This window comes from Gigantopelta aegis, chromosome 9, assembly GCF_016097555.1.
Source record: "Gigantopelta aegis isolate Gae_Host chromosome 9, Gae_host_genome, whole genome shotgun sequence".
Lineage (NCBI taxonomy): Eukaryota > Metazoa > Mollusca > Gastropoda > Neomphalida > Peltospiridae > Gigantopelta > Gigantopelta aegis.
In genome coordinates this window covers 28064286-28087017 of record NC_054707.1, presented here as the reverse complement: position 1 = coordinate 28087017, position 22732 = coordinate 28064286, and the positions used below count along the sequence as shown (strand labels likewise).

General features: G+C 35.1%; 1 protein-coding gene across 3 annotated transcripts in view; it reads left to right on the top strand.

Annotated features, from left to right (window-relative positions):
• LOC121380389 (HORMA domain-containing protein 1-like) overlaps positions 1-22732 on the top strand; it is a 265685-nt gene that overhangs the window by 19653 nt on the left and 223300 nt on the right. The window lies entirely within an intron of this gene.

Below are 22732 nucleotides of genomic sequence, written 5' to 3'. Positions count from 1 at the left end.
CCAGTGTACTTTCCAGAGTTATCCTCCTTACATGTATTAATATGGCGGCAAAACGTGATACTTTCAGTTTTATTGTAGTGATCTGTTGTCAGTGTTTATAAATAAAGTTGTTGTCTGTGCACAAAACCATCTGTACAGTACTCCCGCCCCGGAATCGACAACTGGCGATGTCAGAGGCTGAATCCGGGGTGGGCGTGCCTGAACCCTCGTGGATAGGGGCACGTAAATATAGTTACCCATACCCATCTGTACAGTACTATACAGTAACAGTCAAACAGCTTTCACTCTCTACTAAGGGAATATTTCGTTTTGATGCCATGTAATAATGATAGTTTGATTGGAATAGTTTGATCATATTGCGATGTACAAAACGTGATTGAATGTTTAACGACAAAACCGAAGTTTGTAAAATAATTTTCTTTTGTTCAAATATTATTGTTCTCATGTGCTGAAAATAAGAAATATTTCAATATTTATAAGTAGTTTTTCATGGGTCGACTTATAAACGGGTCAATAAAAAAATACGTTTTCAGGGCTTGAAATTAGGGACTCGACTTATAGCCGAGATCGACTTACAGGCGAAGATATACGGTATAAATAAAAGGTATAATGATGACTGGTTGTATTAAATGATTAAAATAACAACCTCAAACTTTGAGCCAGGACGTGACATCCAAAATGGCATGTTAAATTAAGTAAAGATTAAAAATGTATTATATCTCTCTATATAGAGAAATTGGCAAAACTGACTAGATAATGCACATGTACCTAAAGAAATTACTTTTTATTTTCAATAGTTTTGCTCTCACCCTCGAGAATCGGAAACAGAAACTGGACGCTCCGGGGAGCATGTTCGAATATTTGACATGGATTTATGTAGATACAAAAATACTATTATCAGTTAATTCTATGTTTTGACCAAACAATGAATTATTGATAATTCACCAATTTAAAGAATATTGTATTTACACCAAATATTCCATTTTGTGAATCCAAACTGGTGTACAAATACAATAAATATTTTATCAAAGAATTGTTCAAATACAATGTGCTGCTAAAATCTTAACTTTATTCCTTGGCAGATACAGGTATCCAAACATGAATTGGAATATATAAACCAACATTTCTCCAGTGAAGGATGTAATTGATAAAGATATATGTGGAAGATAAAACTTGGGTTGGGGGAATTCAAATCAATTGTGTCGTTGAGATTTTTGCTATTGTCATCCATCAACAGTTATATTAATATACATTGTTGATAGTTTGGCCTATCAGATAATGATGAACAGAAAGAAGAAACAGTCCAAAAACTATAATTTCTGTACTGACTGGTGTTCATATTTTGAATTCCAATTAAATCAGATGATCATAAAAATACCAACAAAAAGCAAAATATAATAATATATTAATTGTAAAATATATTGTAAATTGCAAACAAGAATTTTACAGAATTAAATGTCTGGCCTACCATAAGCTTATTCAGTGTCATTGATAGTGTATCTGTAGAATCTATCTCAATGCATGTTAAAAATGTTTTTAAAATATTTATAAAAAAAATAAAAAAATTGATGTGCACTGAGGTGAACATTCATAGATAGAACTATAAATGAAGCTTTACTGATGCAGGACGTAATTTATGTGAAATGTAGCTACATTTGTACAATCAATGTGAGCTAATTTATGCAAAAGATAATGCTGCAGCCAACAAAAAAGTTATACCTGTACTTCATCTTTTTAGTTTGTACATGTATTGTAATGTAAAGGTAAGACAAAAATCACCAGACTTAGCAACATCAGGATAAACAATGTTGTTGACAGTATTGTCACTGGTTATAAAAATATATTATATGAATATTGTATGAGAACCTTTTTGTTTTTTTAACGACAGTTCAATTAAGTAGGATTTTATGCACTTATTTTGATGATAAAAACACTTAAACAAGTAAATATCATTGATTTCATAAATCAACAGTGTTTCATTAGTAGTATTTGATATATATGTCTTTATTACTTGTATAAGTGAACTGGACAAAAAGTCACATCCTAGCTCGTCACGTCCTGGCTCCTACTGAAATGTTTAAAAGTAAATTGCTATATGGCATTTAGAAATAGACTGGATATTGTATTGAACAGTGTATTTCAATAAGCCAATATTTTACCAGGAGAGCAGAGTTTTGGAATTTACTGCAGTGTTAAAAAAGTGATGTCCATTTTCGTCACGTCCTAGCACATTTTACTTTTCACTTTATAAGTAATTTCTTTTTATAAAAACAAAATTAGGCCTGACATGCTTATACTACTATAAAGTGTTCGAGATTAAAATGTTTGGCCAGTATCCCAGTTGGATACTAACATTTCAAAATTGGTATCCCACCTGAGAATTTAGTATTATATGGTATCCCGGTAGGATACTGGGTTCTTGAAGTCTGGTATCCAAAATTAAATTCTAGTATTCCCGGGATATCGGGATACCATTAATCTCGAACACTGCTATATGTAATGAGTCTATAAATGATAAAACTGCATTTCCATTTAAAAAGGATTTTTAGTGAAGGAGATCATAAGAGTCAGAATGTCACGTCCTGGCTTAAATCATTACCATAGAATGGCCCTGCATGTAGACGAAGAACCTTCACCTCCCTGAAATGAGTAATCGCAGATTTTTTTGAAAAGTTCACAAAACAGATATATTATGTGTGTAGAACAGTCCCTGTGAAGTTCATGATGAGCACTTTAAGGGTTTCTGAGATAGAGCCAATTATGTATTCATGGGTACTCCAAATGTAGCCTATAGTCCATTAATCTTAAAGGTCACACTTGGTGTACTACAATTAATAGTACTAATCTACATCAGGTGTCACTTTTAAACTGAACAGACTATATTGTGTAATGTATTTGGCATATTATTTCATTTCTAAATAGAATGCTTTATCATAATATATTCATTATGGGATTCCCCAATTGGAAATTTTGGGAGTTGAAACAAGTCTTCAGCAGCTGTTTGATGAACACATGACTGACACAGTAGAGTATAAGCAGTGAATATCTACTGACTGTTCATGCTCGAAACAATGAGGCCGAGTTCAGATGACTTTATGAATAAATTCTGTAGACATCTTAAGGTACTGCAACACCATGATTTTATTGGCAAGCAACAATTTGCCTTCAGAGAAACCCAAGAGTCACTGAAGCCTGGACGTTTCTAGTCATTGGAGATTTCGTGGAGAACTATTCCTTTGTACTCCAAGAAAAAGCATCCCATGTAAGTTATGTCATAATTTCTGAATGCAACATTCTTGACACCATTGCTGTCCACCTATTCCATAAGTGTCTTTGCAATAGATTCACACAAGTGAAAAGTATATATACTTCTCAGATGGATGTGGAGGGCAATATAAGAACTGCAATAATTTTATTAACTTGTGCTGCCACAAATAGGCTTTTGGAATGAAGGCAAAGCAACACACTTTTTTTCTACATCCCATGGATAGGGTCCATGTAATGGTGTTGGTGGAACAGTAAAAAGACTGGTGGCAAAAGCTGGCATGCAAAGGCCTTAATTACGATCAGCAAATTATCACTCCACAACAGCTGTTTGGTTTTGCATCAACAAACATCTTTTCTATCACCTTTCAACTCACCAATACTGAAGAATATCATTATTGTTTTACTAGTTTGAAGAAAGCAAGGACTCCAAAATTGTGTATGTTGCATAACATTGTTTTATCATAATTTTGATTCAAAAAGCATTACTGGAAACAACCAGCCTCAGTGGCATTGTGGTTAAGTCATCGAACATAAGGCTGGTAGGTACAGGGTTCGCAGCCCAATACCGGTTCCACCCCAGAGCGAATTCTAATGACTCAATGGGTGGGTGTAAGGCCACTACGCCCTCTTCTCTCTCACTAACCACTAACAATTAACTAACCCACTGTCCTACAGCTTACTTGAACTATTAACAATTGGCTAAAAAAGCTGTTGTTTGAAGCACTCACTGTGATTCAGTCAAGTGCAGAGCACCCATATGTACATAACTGGCTCTATCTCAGAAACCCTTTAAGTGTTCATCCTGAGCTTCATAGGGACTTTTCTACACCTATATCTATGTTTTGTGAACTTTTTGAAAAAATCCGCAATTACTCATTTCAGGGAGGTCACGGTCAGTCTAAAATATGTATTATTATTTTTTAGAGCTATTGATTTAACTGGAATTTGTTCTTCTAAAAAGCTTTAAAATGACAGTTCAATGACCTTCCTAGCTTAATCTGGAGCCAAGTTATCACATTTTGAATAACATGACCCAGTTCTTTTTTTATGAATTAGGTAAAACTTGGGTGACCTATATCTTGGAAACTGTTTGACTGATGGGTCTAAATTTTTGGCTGAGATGTGTCCGAGTCCCCTACTAGTGTATAAAGTTTCAGTAAAATCTGAGAGGGTCAGTGCAAAAAAAAGGTAAAAAAGTGATACGTTTGACATGGAATGATCCTAAAATAAAAACTGGTCTACTAACCTTGACCTCTGTCAAATTTCTATAACAAGTAGACAACGCTGTTTACAGGTAGGTATTTTTTTATTTTTCATAATTCTGGCAAAATATTAAGTTTAAGTTTTAAAAGATGAAAGAAATAAATAGTATCTTTTGTCAAATATATCATATAAAAAAAATTACCATTGGATATGTTTTTTTTATTGTGTACGAAGCCAAAACAAGGGTCCAAAAAGTGATTGTCGTAGATTAAATTTTTTGGCCAGTATCCCAGTTGGATACTAACATTTCAAAATCTAGTATCCCACCTGAGAATTTAGTATTATATGGCATCCCGGTGGGATACTGGGTTCTTGAAGTCTGGTATCCAAAATTAAATTCTGGTATCCCCGGGATATCGGGATACGGTTAATCTCGAACACTGGACTAAAGCTATGGTCTCACTACACAGATGTCATATGCCATTAAAACCCATGTTAAATTGCCCAACTTCAAATGAAGATTGCCAGTAGAACTGGTTCTCGTTGGCACTAACAACATACACCATTGTGAACATACATTATATAAGCATTATTTTCACTCAATAATTAAGAACATTTCCTTCCCAGTTTTTTGCTATATGCAGACCGCAACTGGCTATTGTACCGGTTAACAGGTGGTTCATTAACTGATTCACTCCAGCTGTCTTTTGCGCTATACATCCATGTCCCCAAAAGTTAATGCACAAAATAACATTGGCAAAATACAGTCAGAAGGCTTACCATTAAACACACATATTGTTTTAATTCTTCACCATTTCCTGGAAGTGAATGTGTGAACCATAACATGTCACAATTAGGAACTATAGTGGACCGTGATGAATGAACTCTCACCCGGAAGTCAACTGTGTAGTGAGACCTATATTCCGTCCCATCCTCTTACAAAAATGTATTTTGTAAATAATTTCAGTTTGGTTTGACGTAAGAAAAAAAAGTAAAAGTGATTTGGAAATAACAACAAAATACTATTTTTGTGTGCAATTTAGAAAACAGTCTGCTCAGAAATAAATAACTTGGAGTAAATTTCATAGTATGAAGAAAGGCGTTTCCTGTGGGACGGACTATAAACATTTATCGTCAACGTCTGTAACTCAGTTACTGCGTTATGCTTCCAACTCCGTTCAATTTGTTTTCTTGTGCATGGTTCGAGCAGTCAACATCCAATTTGTTGTCGTCTGCTTGTCTTACATTTGTAATGTCTTTCTTCACATTTCTAGAACATTTTCTTTGACAATAAAGTTAAGACAAGTATTGTCAATGTCCCAAACTGCGTTATGTTCCAACTCCATTCAGTTTATTTTCTTGTGCATGGTTCGCGCAATCAACATCTGATAAATCATTTTTTGTTTATTCCTAAATATTACCGATATCAGGTCCACTCAACTCAGGTCCACTCAACTTGTAGAAATTGACTTAAAATGGAGGAAGATAATTAATATTCAGTGTGTGTCACATGACCTCACACACAGTGGCGTACCTATAGGGTATGCCACGTGCCATGCATGGGCGCCACTTGAAGGGGAGACACTAGATCGTAGACACTGAGAGTCCTCAACTACTGAGAGTCTACTAAATATTCATGAGAAAACGGTTGATCGACATTGAGATTTTACAACATCCAGTAATGTCCGGGGGCCAAATTCATAAAAGGCATCTAACTTAGTTTGTTGCTAGATGTTAGCAAGCTTCTAAATGCCTAGTTCATTGCTACAGAGCTGGTAGCTAAAATGTAATTCATAAAACCATGTTAAACATGCTGCTCCATAGTTGCCTGATAAGCATATTGGCACATGTCCAATCCTTGACAACACCATATCAATTTCTTTACACACATGTCCATTTCAAATGTAATGTTAGTAATTTTGTGATAGGATAATAGTTACATCCTTATTGAACATTCGATATGAGTTGTGAGTTAAATGTAGCAACAAAAAAAAAGCAGTAAGTCTAATTATTTGCAAAATGAAAATGTATTTTCGGCGCAAAAGTACGAGGAATTTAAAGATACACTCGACGCACCCCAAAAAGATGTGTGCCATCTACACATCTGATAACATGAGGGAACTGTCCTATTTGGAAAAGCTTGTCCTTAATTCTTTGAGTCTCGGCGTTATTTGGAAATTTCACAAAGTCATCTATTTTTTGTGCTAGGGAAGTGGATACACAGTGGATCGATCTGCAAGCTGTAGATTGTGATATATGTAGAAGATTGTGATCTACTCTACACTTAGCAAGCAACTTAGAAGCTTGCTACCATTAGAAGGGTTTTATGAATAACACTTGGCAACAAACTGAAGTTAGAAGCCAGTTTAGCAAGTAACTAGGCATAGCAAGCTTTTGTGAATTTGGACCCTGGTGTATATATAAACATTATTCCAAATTTAGATGTTAATGTAACAAGTATTTAATAATATACTGAGTGGTTAATAAATTGTGTAATTGAATGTTACATAGCGTATATCAATGTTGTTGTTTATTGGTTTTGTACTCTCTTCTTCTGTGGAATAATCCCGCCGATATTTTGATGAATCCTACAACGGTGGTTACGGTTATCTAAATGTGACAAAATTGTAATGCACGTCTATACAACTTAATTTCATAAACAAATAAACAAACGACAACAATAACAATCGTCCAACAAAGAATATATAATTTAAAATAATTACTGTATAAATGTGTACAGGTCAAACCAATTAGAAAAATGTTATTCACTACTTTTAATTATAATCATATATAATAACAATTGTCCTTAATAAAGATAATAACAACAACAACACAACAGTAGTTATGGTAGTTTTTGGAAAATTATAAATTTAAGATTTTAGTAGGTTGAATTATAAATACATTATCTCACTACTAAGTGCACATGAACTTCATCATGATCCACTAATTGATCCACTAGTTGTTAACAAATTACACACTTCTTGGCTAATTATGTCAAAGTAAAAACCTATACTTTTGTAGACACACACAATTAATTAAGTGATCAGTGTAGATTTCTATTTTTTAAAGTTTGATTTTTATTAAATAGATTTGAATAAAGTACCACCGAGGGTTCATTTACCTTTAATATACATACATGCGTGTGTGTGTGCGTGCGAGTGCGTGTGTGTATATATATATATATATATATACATGTATATATATATATATATATATATATATATATAATGTATGTACAGTGGACTCTAAACCGGACTCACTTCGTACCGTCGAAATGGTCCGGTTTACATAGAGGACCGGTTTAGACAGAGTTCATCCAGAGTTCATCCAGAGTTATGGTTCTTGAATGATCGACAACTCACGATCAGTAATGACATTTGAACCCATGGATGGTTGGGAAACATAGTCATACAAGCCAGACTTGCAATCGATTATTTCACAGACATAAAAAATATACTTAAAGGGACATTCCTGAGTTTGCTGCAATTTTTAAGATGTTATTCACTAACAGAGACTTTTTAATGATTGTAATTACATATCAAATATATTTTTCTGCATAAAATATTAGTGGCTGCATATTAAACATGTTTCTGGTTGTTCTAATATTTGTACTAGGTTAAATTTCATTTTATTTCATAAAACATTATTTATTCGTACGTACGAAATTATTTGAATACAAAATCCAGATCTAACGGCCTGCAGCAATAAGAGTAAACTTCACACGAGTGTGATTACATTTTGTATTTGATCTTGCGACGGCGTCCTGATTATGACGATCATTGTTCAGCTAATTAAGCAGCCCGTCGTTCAGTCAAATCCCAATCCGGTGTAGACAGAGGTAATTAAAGCATGAACGGTTCTTTCGTTCTTGATTTTTGATCCGGAGTCCGGAGTAGACAGTACGGATTAGGCAGAGATTTATACCAAAGAGATAAACGGTAGCTGGACGAGGCTTTAGAAATAGACCGGTTTACGCAGAGATCCGGATTACACAGAATCCGGTTTAGACAAGAGTCCACTGTGTATATATATATATATATATATATGTATCTATGTATGTATGTATACATATGTTTAAGTAAACACCTTATCATTTTGACACCACTACAGCACATTGATTTATTGGATGTCAAACATTTGTAATTCTGAAATATATTTGTAGAGAGGAAACCTGCTACATTTTTGTATTATTAGCAGGCAATCTTTTATATGCACCTTACCACGGCCTTTGATATACATGTACCAGTTATGGTGCACTGGCTGTAACAAGAAATATCCCAGTGGTCCCATCAAAAGGGATCGATCCTAGACTGACCACACATCACGCAAACGCTTTATCAATGGGCTACGTTCGGCCCCTCCAACTTATGTAGACACTGAAAATGAAATATGAATATGAATTATTAATCTATTATCTAACTGATCAGGGTAGATTTCCATTTCGTTAAAGATGTGCATTTACATTTACATTAAAATTATATCATTATTTTTTAAGTAGATGTGAATAATCTTACTGTATGTTTACTACCGATGTCAGTGGTAGTTTTCATTTTAAAGGGGTGGATTTTACAGAGGGCAATTCCACGGTAACTGATGCAACATTCAGACATTTTTTAACGTCTTGATTAATTTTTTTTTAAAGTATTCAATAAAATTCTTAAGAGTGTTTTTGATTGAAATCAATATGTTGTGACAAAGTCACTTCAAAAGAAAATTTCATTGCATACAATTTCAGCGCAACTACAATCACAAATGAATTGTGGGTAACTGACAAAAAAAAAAAGTAACTTGCATTTGACATGTCTTTGAACTTGCTAAAATTCTCTGAATCTGAAGCATCAAGTTTTCAGGTATATATAGAAATGTGTAGCACACAGGTAATCTATGATCACTAGAACAGGAGAACAAAGTTTTCTACAAGGAATTTTTTATTAATGGGTAACTGACATAACACTAAAAGTAACTGACGCAACATTTGCTAATCATAAAAACTAATAAGAACATATTTTAAAAATAAAACATTGTCTTTAGCAACTGGTTCATCTAAATTGTAAGAAATACATAAATCTTAAAAGGGAATTAAAAAAACTAACAACAGAGGCATGTTCAGGGTGGTGGGTTGGGGGTCAACCCCCCATTTCCCTGCTCAAAGGAAATTATTATTATTATTTTAATATGCATATACATGCATTTGTCATGATGAATTTTACTTGTAGAATGCAAGAAATTGCATTCTAGGACATCAGGTTCTCACAATTTTTCACACACACACCCCCAGTAACTTGTATAGTTGCACCCTCGATGTCATCCAGTCTAAACCCCCACTCCCTTCAAAATTTTCTGCACACATGTCTCATCAATGAGACAACAACTTACGTTTACATGTACATCTTGATTTAATGTGTAATGATTTTTTTGTTGCAATTTCCAAATATATACTCTTCAAAAGAAGAAACACAAAACCACATTGTCGTAACATTTGGAGAATTGATTTAATTATTGAATGGTGAGTCCGATAATTACCAAATGTTGCAGGATTGTTCACAATTCACTCTAGTCCATTGTGAGTAAGTGATAGGACACACCACCAAGGTCAAGGTCATCTGGAGTCAATACCGGGTGTGGCCTCCGCGTGTGTTGACAACTGCCTGGCACCGCCTGCCCATTGAAGCAACCAGAGTACGGATGACGTCCCGGGGGATGGTGGCCCACTCGGCCTGCAAGGCTGCTGCCAGCTCGGGCAGGGTCTGGGGCTGTGGTTGTCGCTGTCGGAGGCGTCGGTCCAACTCGTCCCATAGATGCTCAATTGGGTTCAAATCCGGTGATATCGATGGCCAAGGAAGGACATTAATGTTGTTGTTCTGTAGGAAAGCCGCTGTGAGACGTGCTGTGTGAGGCCTGGCATTGTCATGTTGGAACACTGCGTTGGCGTTGGCCATAACTGGAACGATGTGTGGCCGGAGGATCTGGTCAATGTAGCCCTGTGCATTCAGGTTGCCCTGCACGTGGACCAGGTCAGTTCTGCCAGTGTGTGAGATGGCTGCCCACACCATGACACTACCCCCGCCGAATCTGTCCACTTCCTGCACGCAGTTTGCCGCATAATGTTCACCATGACGCCTATACACGCGACATCTTCCATCATGACGTCGGAGCAGAAATCGGGACTCGTCACTGAACCACACCTGTCTCCATCGCAGTTGAGGCCATTGTCGATGAATCTGGCACCACTGCAGTCGGAGTCGACGGTGTTGTGGTGTTAAGATGACACCTCGAACTGGACGTCTGGCACGAATTCCTACCTCACGTAGGCGGTTCCGTACGGTCTGGTCGGATATCCTGCGCAAACCTGGTATTGCTGCGGCTGTGGAGGTGGCAGTAGTCAATCGTTCCCGAAGGTGGCGTACCCGGATGTAGCGGTCCTGCCCGGGGGTAGTGACCCGTGGTCGACCGGATCTAGGGAGGTCACGTGTTGATTCATGTTGCTGGTAACGGTCCCACAGTCTGGAGATGGTGCTTGGGGACACATGGAATGCCCTGGCAACGGCCGTTCTGGATTCGCCTGCGTCTAGTCGGCCGATGGCATTGTTTCTCTGCGGTTCACTGAGACGTGGCATGTCCTGGATTGTCAACTGTCGGCCAGATACAGAGGCCAGGCAAGCGAACACCCTGCACTTTTACACTGTCAGTGTTCATGTTGCACGTGCAGACAACGCACGTGCAGTGGTGACATGGTTTGCACGTGGCTGCGTTTTTGCGAATATTCACATTTTGAAACTTTATTTTACAGTAGCTGCGTTTTATCGAATGTAACCGTGGGAATGTGTTTGGGACATGCAATGACCTTATATTCACAAAGCATGAACCGGTAGGAAACATAAAATCGGAGTTATAACCCATTTGTACCCTTTTGCGTTTCTTTTTTTGAAGAGTATATATACTGCATTCACTTTCTTATGACATTACCAAATGACTGAACCGAACCAAATATTTCCTAAGAAATCGACAAGAATTAGGCAGATATTGTAAATAACCCATATACTTTCTTTAAAAAAAATTTTTTTTAATTCTCAGCATGCTGTCCCGTCTCATTTTTGTTTTCTTGTTCATTTTCACTTTATCTTGCTAAATTTTTCACTATTCTCTGATCTTTTCCCCCTCCAACCTCTTTCTGTCTTCGTTCAAATGTGCTTGGTTCTCGTTCATTTTCTAGGTTTCTGTCTTGGGAAGTATTCTACTAAAAACATCAGCAACTTGGGATGTTTTCAGGAGTGGTAACCAATTTATCAAATGAAAGGACATTTGCTATTTAGAACTATTAAAGGGGCAATCTCATAGTTACATAATACATTTTCAAAAATTATTATTATTATTTTATTTATTTTTTTAAATGTAAAGATTATTCTTTAATTAAATTACATGCCCATAAAATATTACAACCAAATAACTTATCATTACAAAATTCATTTCAGGTGACCAAGAGTTAAATGCGTGAAAACACATTTTAAATTTGACAAATGACAAAGGATTGGCTTTTTTTTTTTTAATAACTGATGCAAACTGTTTATGTACTTTACAATCTTAGCTAAGAATTCATGGGAACCCACTGGCAGTATGGTGTAATGTTGATTTATTTTTTTGAGTTAATCATGAAAGATTATGTATGAAATCATCTAATATGTAGTTATTTATCATAAATAAATGTAAAAATAGCAAAATAAGTGACTTGCCTCTACATGTATGAAACTGCAATTCTAATTTTGTGTTACCAATAATTATTATTGAACATTATAGATACTATTTACAATAAACGGTGCTGTACATATATTAATCTAAGCTGATGAAACTTGGACCAACCTGTGACATCACAAGCAATACAATATATCTAATGAAACAAATTCTATGTGCATCTGACGTCAAAAGCTATACAATATATATCTTATAAGGGTATATATGCAATGATGCTTGTGAAACTGCTATCATCTACATATATGTATCTATTTAAAAACAGTGTTAACTGAGTCATTATTATTTTATTTTAGTGAAATAGAATCTTTAGATTAACTTTTAAGTAGTGACAGTATTTGCAGTTCTTGAAAACATTTTTTTTTTTGTATAGTGTTACACAGAAGTGATAATAAAGAAATTATAAAACTTACAAGTGCAAAGGTCAAGAAAATTCTGAAACTTATTGTTAAATTTTTTATAGCACTCACTCTAGTTTGAGGATTAACACATTTCACAATCTTACATTTTGCCTTCAAGAAATATAACAATGGAAAATAATGTATGTGTTAATGTGTTGCGTCAGTTACTGACTGGGGAGTTACATCAGTTACCAATAAATTTTAATTCTTGGTGTGCCCACTTAGATTATTGTTGCCATGTTGTGTAACTATGGCACAACTAAGAGAATATAAAAAAAGATAATAATATACAGTAGCACTGTAGGAGGGCAATATTAAAATTAAGCTTCAAAAGGTAACTGACACAATTAGGTCATGCTATAAGTTCAAGTTTTCATTCATAAAAAATCAATTCCAAATTTATTAATTTGTGGTGTTTGGGAATTACCATTAAGACCTTAGAAACGAAATGCAATACTTACCTTTATCATATTCATCCAATTTAATGACATTTTTGATAAAAAGATTTCAGTGCAATTTGGGTTCTTTTCTTTGGAGGAAATAGCACAAATTAAAGATGGCCACCAGGTCAAATGACACAGTTTTGAATTAAAACCTGAGTATTTTATGGTTTATTGATTATTGACGAATAATTCTATGTGGAAAATAAAGGCATAACAGGGAAAACATTTCACTCCAGAGGTGCGAGTGCGAACCATTTTTACATGCTCATATACCACTAGAGTTTTGAGCATGTCCGTCCCGGGGCCTGTCTCTGGATAGCCAGGGGCTTGTCCCGGGACAGAAACAAGTTAAGCGGACAATTTTGAAATTTACATCCAAAAATTAAATAGTTGGCCTTTAAAATTTTGATGCGCATCTCTAATATAATTAATAAAGAAAATTCTACTCATTAAATTTGGTCACTAGATTAGATTGGGTGGTCAAAAAGAAATTAGATAAGATCGGTGGCCTGACTCGGGATGGGGGGGGGGGGGGGGGGGGGGGGGGGGGGGGGTAGAGTTGAAAATGGGCAGAATTTTGAAAATAGCAATTAGCAAAAAAGTTAATAGAATTTAAAAAAGAAGAAGAAAAAAAAGAAGTTACAAGCCAAAAATAAAAAGAATTGACTGCTCGGTTAAATATTTATATAATTTGAAGAATTTTAGAAGGACAGTCCAAAAATAAAGAAGAGAGGATCGGACTATTTAATAATATTAAAAAAAGAAAGTAATTTCGACATAAACTTTTGAACGAAGGTCTAAAAGTTTAAAGTCCGATCTATATGTCCACGCGAGTGGCCTCGCTAAGGCCGTTAGGGTGCACAGCTTGTAGGGACGAGATGAGTTGCATCCAGTCAAGAAAACCCCTAGATTGACAGTCAATAGATGTTGAAGGTGTAGTGCTGTGCTGAAATACAGATCTTGAGAAGCCAGATCCGTCTGAATGAGAGAGAAAATCAGACTAGGGTATAGTCCAGTCATCATGGGTTGGTATAGTGGTGCAGATGTAAATTTGTCTTATTATATATATGAAATAAATTTGTATTTATCAACATTACCAGTGGATTGTTTTATTTTTTATTTTTAATAAAGTGTTCATTTGGCCCTTAACTTCTTGTGACTAGTATATGTTATAAGTAGTTCACCAATAATGGCTTGAATCTCCAATAACAAAGTTCATATTACAACATGTATAAGACTAAAGGCATTACTCAACGATGGTCTTTGTGTTTAATAATTCCTGGCGATAGGAATCAACATCAGTATTCACCTTTGATCAGCCATTGTATCATCAAGGAACCTCCAAGTCCCCTCTGCTCTATTGCCTTGTGATTGTGAGGGTTACATACAGAAAGGAGTTTTATTTGCTGCATTGGCTATCTATAATGAGTGATTTGGGTCTCCAGCAGATTATACAGAAAGTTTATGCCTTTATCTCTGTCAATCATATACGGAGAGGAAAGGTAGTAAAAGTACAACTTGTTCTTGATACTGCAATACAAGATTTGCTTGTCTCTCGAATGTTAAAAATTACATTGCCCTATACTGAATTGGGTTACAAGCGCAGCTAGTCCTCAAAGTATTGAAGATGAAACCATAGCTGATTCCACAGTTGATATTTCAAACAGATATCGAAATACACGTCCAGGTAGAAGATGTAAGGGTAGACGAGGAAAAGGATACCAAAGAACTATTTTTAAGAATGCGGCTGTCAGTTCTGTCTTGCTCACAAGATCTGGAAAAAGACAACCTTGGAGTATACTTGATGTTCAAGATTGGTCATCATGTTCTATGAAGACGTGATCACTTTTGGGCTGAATTTTCCTCCCACGATAACCAATGTTCAACATTGCATGCTGCCGGTGATGCTGATAAAGTGATTTCCAAAAAATCTGGTGCATGCATGCAGCTGGTCACCTATCAGTAAAGACACAGACCTTCTTATCATCTTGTACCGCTATGCTGCTATTAAATCAAGCAAACTATACTTTTAGATTAACAATATATGGGATATCTAGAAAATGAAGATGATGCTTGGGCAAAAACTGTGTTGCTTACTTCTTGTAATATCCACAATTACAGTTTGTGATAAAACATCAAAGCTTGTTTGTATTGAAAAGGGAGAAGTCCTCAAAAATATTTTTGTCCACCAAAATTACAAGACTTTTGTTGCATACTTTCTAAAAGAAGATTTAAGCAAAGACATATATTGCAGTTAAGTATGATTTACACAGCTGTTGCAGAAAACAATTTTAGAAATTGTCTGTAAAAGTTCAGACCGTGCCTTCAAATCAAATGATGTAGCCTGTCGTAGCAAGTGAGTGTTTTTTTGCAATATTGACACTGGATTAGCGTAAATGATCATGATGCTGAATTAGATCCACAGAAATTGAGAAACACACAATATACACCAAAAACAACTTTGCCACCTAGCGCCTGGAAAGCTGCTTGAGATAATTTGCTGTAGGTGTTCTAAGTTGACATGTGACACAAAACGATGCACGGATATGGAATGTTCTGTCGTTTGCTTAGAATGACGCTATATGAGTGGTTCCAATTCTCCAATTTCAACAGAGAGTGAAGTCGACTACTGTGAATGGTACATGAAATAGACTTAGTAACCATGAACAAATTCAAAAATAAAGTGACAGTGACGTATCAAATATGTACACTGAAAGTAGCCACGAATAAACCTAAAAATACAATGACAGTAACGTATTAAATACACTGAAAGTAGCCACGAATAAGCCTAAAAAATACATTGACAGTGACGTATCAAATACACTGGAAGTAGCCATGAATAAATTAAAAAATACTGTGACAGTGATGTATCAAATACACTGAAAGTAGTCCTGAATAAACTCAAAAATACAGTGACGTATCAAATAAACAAAGTAGTAATGAATAGAACGAACTTAAAGTGATTTAACAAATTTACCTCTATATATATATATATATATATATAAAGAACTTGACAGTGATCCCAAACAAAGCAGGAAAGTTTCGATGGGGTTTCCCCAAAAATACAATTGCCGGGTAGATGGCCAGCCCTTATTAGCCGAGGCTATGTCAACGGCCATCATGTATATAGACACATCTACGTTAAATGACATAGATGGCAGCTTCCAATGCCGTTGTATTTGTGGAATTAATATTTGTATGCAATGTTTAGCATGATTTGTAGTAGTAGACTAGTCCTGAGTGCAAAAAGATCCTTGTGAAGTGGAGCTTCGGTCAAGTATAAAAAAAGCGGTCATAAGTATAAATCAAGAGATAAGAAGCTATCAGAACAGTCAGAAACTGTTAAAGGAATATTGTCACAGACCATTGACCTATTTAATGGTCTAACAAAGTATTACCTGAACAAAAATAATTTGATTTGTCCCTAAATGTACTTTATTCAACCATCTTCATAACCACCATACTCCATTTATTAATGATATTTTGTAAAAAATAATTGAATTATGGCAATGGTCCATAATTCAAAAACTAAAATTGCCGAGAGGGATGACATGGATTTCACTCCATCATGGTTCAGTTAAGGTGATGTGATTGCTAGATTTGGTTTCCAACAATTAATGTAATTTTTATTTATTATCCATTTTTAGAGAAATATAAGGTCCTTAAATCTGTGACAGTATACCTTTGAACCGGCCTTGCATTATTATATTATAGATTACACAAATGCACAAAGAGGGACAATGCAATAACAGATACACACAGAAAACAGTGACAATGATTTTAAAAAGTGTATGTTTACAATGCTCAAATTTAAAAGTTCACAAATATGTATATAAATCACCTGAATAACAAAAACATACCATCAATAGCTCTAAACTAATTTATTTATTCATATATTATTACAATTTAAATCACTTTTAGTTCATAATTTTTCCAAAAAATTGTTTTAGGCAAACATTTTAATATAAAGATATGAAAAATTGTTGATTTGTCGAAGGTGAGATAATTATGGCGATATTGTGATGTCATAGATTAAACCTTTTTTACAAAATTATATTTTACAAAAAAGCACAGTCTGATATCTTTAAGATGATAAATAATTTAAGAAAATATACCAATTAATAAGAAAGTTATGGTGGAAAATGTATCCCTACCCTTTTATAGCGGTAGAGTGGTATGTTCTTGTGCAAAATAAGCGAGTGCAATAAATAGGAAGCGAAAACAATGTATGTGAAGTTCTGTATTTATTACATACCTTCTTTTATGTTTTACAAACACCATTTTAAATTTAACGTCATAAGAACTCTTTCTTAAATCTATGATTAATACTCCTTTCATAGATTTACTTAACGTTAACAATCTTACTCTGCGGAGACCTTGTTTAATGTTTTAAATACGACGTGACACAATTTGTAAATCATTTGTAAGTCAGTACCTAAAAGGCGCTAACTGCAGTAAAACTAAAAAGGGAATTCCCCATTTAAAAGTTCTGGTCCATATTGCACATATGTGCGATACAAAATAAATTTATTACACGGTGTCAAAATGTCTTTATCACTATAGTAAGATTGAATAGGTATGTAATAAACTTAGCTACTTAGCGGCTAGATATGTGCTCATGTGAAGTGTAGACATATTAATAAAAAGGTAGCTATTTGAATAACAACTGTCTGTTTATAAATACTGATATACTTTTGAAACTGGTTCACCCATGATAATGTTCAAACAAAAACATTTCTATAGCAATTTTGCATTGGAATTTTTTCAGCATTCTTAAAACGGAAATTTCGTGTACCCAGTTTATGGTTATTGTAAGAAAAGGCAAAGTGGGGTCACTGGAATACTGACTTCATTCAAATTCAAAATTAGCTATATTATTACAGTGCTTCGCCACATTAAAATAAAAACTAACCTTGACTCCAGTTAAAATTCTATAACAAGCAGGCAATGCTGTAGACCGAGTACTCTGTAGAGAGCTAGACGGACATATGGACAGATATTCAGCCCTATCTACAGTCCGAGACCAAGCTATGTAATTTTCTGGCAATCGCTGCCCACCACATGGTAGTCAAAGATTCCCGCTCTAATACATCAACAATCCTATGTCTGACATCAAATACCTTTACACCGATCATTTTCAAGTTACTTGATTTAAAAAAATATATATATATTAATCACTAATACACACACTACAGAAAGAAATCCGACAGCACCCACATTCGGCTAAACTCCAGGACACTCCATCGCAATAATTACAAAGCTCGCTGATCTATATCGTGACGTAGTTTATATGATCGCCCACTGGGTGATTCTGCCGTACACAAAGTTACAGGGGCTGTCTCATACCAAGCAACATTACAACATGGATTAGTTTCATTTTGTGTTTTTGTGATGGAATGTGCGTGTTGTAAAGAAAATTTCAAGCATAAAATTGAACGATTTCGGAGAACAGGAGTAGAATGTGTGTGTGTGTGTGTGTTTCATATTTATAATTAATGTTATAGAAATAAACAACACATACTAATTGTGGAAGTAATGAAAATGTACTATTTGTGATGTAGACATACTCTCAAACACATGCACATTAACACATAATTATATAATGGTCTAGCGCTTAACACTTTTATAATATTGCTATGCTGAATATTTTGGTTCATAATAAATAATTACATATTTTAAAAAAAGAAGATTTTTATGTAATAGGTTACACACACACATTTTACTACAGTACTAGTGACTAATTGATAAAAATAAAATAATCAAATTAAAATTACTACTTTATCTTTCATAAGAGGAGGCAATACGTAGGCTAGCACATACTCTTGCTGTCCCAAACAAAAATGCATGCTTGCGGCTAGGTTGTTGCAAGGTAGTTACACGGTTGTTACAAGGTAGTACAAGCAATGCAAGCTATTTGCAAGCTAACATTTAGCTCGCGTAAGGTAGTCAGTATTTCTGCAAGGTTGCCGCATGCATGTTTTCATTTGTGAAAGCATGCGCAAGCTTGCTGCATGCATATCTTAAACTGTGCAAGCTTCCCGCAAGCATGTTTTCATTTTTGCTAGCTTGCTGCAAGCATATCTTCAAATGTGCAAGCTTCCCGCAAGCATGTTTTCATTTTGCAAGCTTGCTGCATGCGTATCTTCAACTGTGCAAGCTTCCCGCAAGCATGTTTTCATTTTTGCAGGTTTGCTGCATGTATATCTTCAACTGTGAAAGCATGTCTACACTTGTGGAGAAAAAGCTAAGTCAAAATCATTTTCATGGTTATTTTTATTTAATTCATAACTTCTCATATGATTTATCATATTCAGTGGGAACAGTGGCTAAACAACCAAACATACATGTAACAGATTTAGATAGTATTTACAATAATAATTAAAACAAAATTAATATTAATACATGCGAATGATAATACAATATGGTTAAAACAGAATCATCTTGTAATGATTGGATTTTCAATTGGCCCCAAAAATAATAACATATGCATGGCCATGAGAGGATGACATGGGCCATGTTTGGTTGAAATTAGCCTGGTGGAATCTGAGAAGATGTTGAAAATGTCTGAGCCAATCAGAGGCCAGGGTGGCCATCTTGGATTTTGAATCAGCCACAAAAATAACAACACTTCGTCAGTCATGAGAGAATCATTTGGACTAATTTTGATTGAAACCTGCCTGGTGAACCTTGAGAAGAAGCAAAAAAATGTCTGTCAATCAAAGGCCAGGGCAGCTATCTTGATTTTAAATCTGCCCGAAAAATAACAAACTTGGTCAGGGCCATGAGAGGATCATTAGGAATACATATGGTTTAAATTTGCATGGCGGAACTTGAGTAAAAGTTAAAAATGTCTCAGTTATTCAGAGGCCAGGGCGGCCATCTTGGAATTTTTATTGGCCTGAAAAATAACAACACTTGGTCAGGTCTATAAGAGGATCATTTGGACTAAGTTTGGTTGAATCCTGCTTGGTGGAACAGGAGAAAAAAGAAAACAAGAAGAAACAAACAAATGAGTTTACACCACAGTGTGGATCTCCAGATAGTGGAGGAATATAACCTAAAACAAGAAGAAGAAGAAGAATATAGGACCAGGAGCTTTTTAGCATATTAGTTTAGTCAAGACTATCCCACATACATGGAACATGTCTATCAGACAGGTAAACTAATTTTGTAGCCTAAGTATCTGACAACATGTAGCACCTATTTTTTTGTTTTAATTGTTCATGTTTTTCACTTTAAAACCATTGTTTGTTTTTTTAAGAATTATACAAGATGCAAGATGGCTGCCACTGATGGTGGCGCAAGCTTGTAGGTAGATTGTCGCAAGCTTGCAGCAAGGTTGTAAAAAGGTTCCAAATACTAGCTTAAACCGAACAAGCTTGCTGGAAGCTCGTTGCAAGCGTGCGAGAAGCTCGTCGCAAGGGCCGTCTCAAAATGTTTGAACACAAACTTGGAGACGATGAAATGACGTCATACCGTATAACCAGAAATGTTTGTGGATTCAGGACTAAAAACATTTTGAGGTTTTTTATTTTTGAGGTTTTACAAACCTGAAATGTTAGTAGTTTTAATTTTGTAGTTTAATTAGCAAATATGGTTTGCGATAATATTGTTATTGTTGATTGAAAGTTTCATGTCTGCTTCTATTTGATTTATATCGCCGGAGCTTAAAGTTTAACAATAGAACACTCAATTGTAATTGGCTAATACATTACACTATTAGCAAGACAACTGATCATAGTCTTTGCTTTTAATAAAAGCCAATTATGATTTGTGTGAGTTTTCTAAGTCGGACTATGTTGTGTTTAATATATAATCTGAGTTTGACATGTTTCATTCATACTCTACTAGTAAGCTGCCATGGCTCGGTATACCAGCACAGAGCACGTACCAGTACATGTGCATTTTATATTCAAAGTTGAATCATGAGTCTGTTGAGCTGTTTTAATAAATCTGTTAATAACGAAAGTTTTCTGCCGTCCCCATTAAGAGGACCAGAACTTGAGATTCCATCTTTATGTATTGATGCCGCAAATAAAGCCATATATCTACGCCTAAATCGGGGAAGCGAAAACACGAGTCCCACTTCTCTGATGATGAACAGACTGCCAAGATTGGGAAATATGCTCTTGAACATGGCCTGGCAAGGTGCAGTCATAAATTTTCACAAGAATTTGATAAACCAGACAGCAAATCAACAGTAAGAAGTATTAGAGACAGACATATAAGCACTTTATGGTGAAATATTAAAATCAGCATTGACCCACCCCGGAATCACTGACAGTACGAGCGGTTAACAGGATATTTAACTGCCTTCCACATTCAATGTAGTATAACTATAGTTTGTGATAAACAATCAACAACATACAAACATTGACTTTTATGATGTTTTATTCTAGTCTTAGTGTTATTGGATTTTGTGTTTTTTAATTGTTATTGTTGTTCACCCAATAAATATGTGTTTTCAGATAAATATTGTCTGTTTATTTGTATTATAATTTATAATAACCTGTGGTGTTAAATACCCTATTGTCAGGGTTTCTGCCAGAGGGTAAAATAGGTATGGCGCCATATACCCAAATATGTTTGGAGATATATTTTTTTAAGTTCAGTTTTTAAGAAAATTAATTACTCTTATCATCACTGTATGATTTTCTTAACCCTAACCCTAAACGTAACCCATTTTCTTTGTTGGGAAGGTCCCCATACCCCATTTGACTGGTTGTATTCAATTCTATAGCACCATACACAAAAATTTCTTTCTGGCAGAAATACTGATTGCCTGGTATATTGCTGTGGTCGGCGCATGACAAGATATATAGTCTGATCAGTTGTTAGTTTCTGCGGTGCACTGAAGACAAACAGCGGAGGAATATACTACCAATTAACCATATAGCACTATGCAGTCACAATGAATATTTTTTATAGAATTTGTTGATATTTTCAAATATTTTCAAGGTTTAAAATTTTCGAGCCTTACCACTTTCCCTTGAAACCAACAAAAATAAAAACCCACAAACATTTCTGGTTATATGGTATTTCACATGCACAGTGTGAACTAGGACTAGGGAAGCAACATCGTCTTATGACGTCACATCTCAAAATTAGATCATTATACTCGTTACTACATCTATACTTTCTATGATTTTTATTAACTCTTGTTATCTTGAACCATGTGCATGTAATAAACTCAAATTTATTTACAATGGACAGTATCTACTTTTCACTACTGTAAGAGAAGAAAATTGCATCATATACCTTCCACAAATCAAATATACTATGTGAAACCCTCAACACTGGATCCTCTCTATACATCAGAATTCTCTCAAAACCAGACGTTAAACATTTCCATGATCCTGTGTTTTAACACTAAAGTTAACCTCTCTAAACAGGAAACCTCTCTAAACTGGATCACGGTGGGGGGGGGGGGAGTCCCAAAGTGTTTATCAAGTGCAAGGGGTGGGGGGGGGTGGGGGTGGGGGGAGTCCCAAAGTGTTTATCAAGTGCAAACTGCTGTGGTTGCTTTCTTCTAGTCTTAAATAAAAAAAAAAAAATTAATTAATGTTAGAACTAATTACAAATTACACAAGTTCTTTAGCTAATCTTCGATCTTCGCCGGAAAAGGTAAGTAATCGCATGCACTCCCTCCACATTCGTCTGGAATTTTTTAGG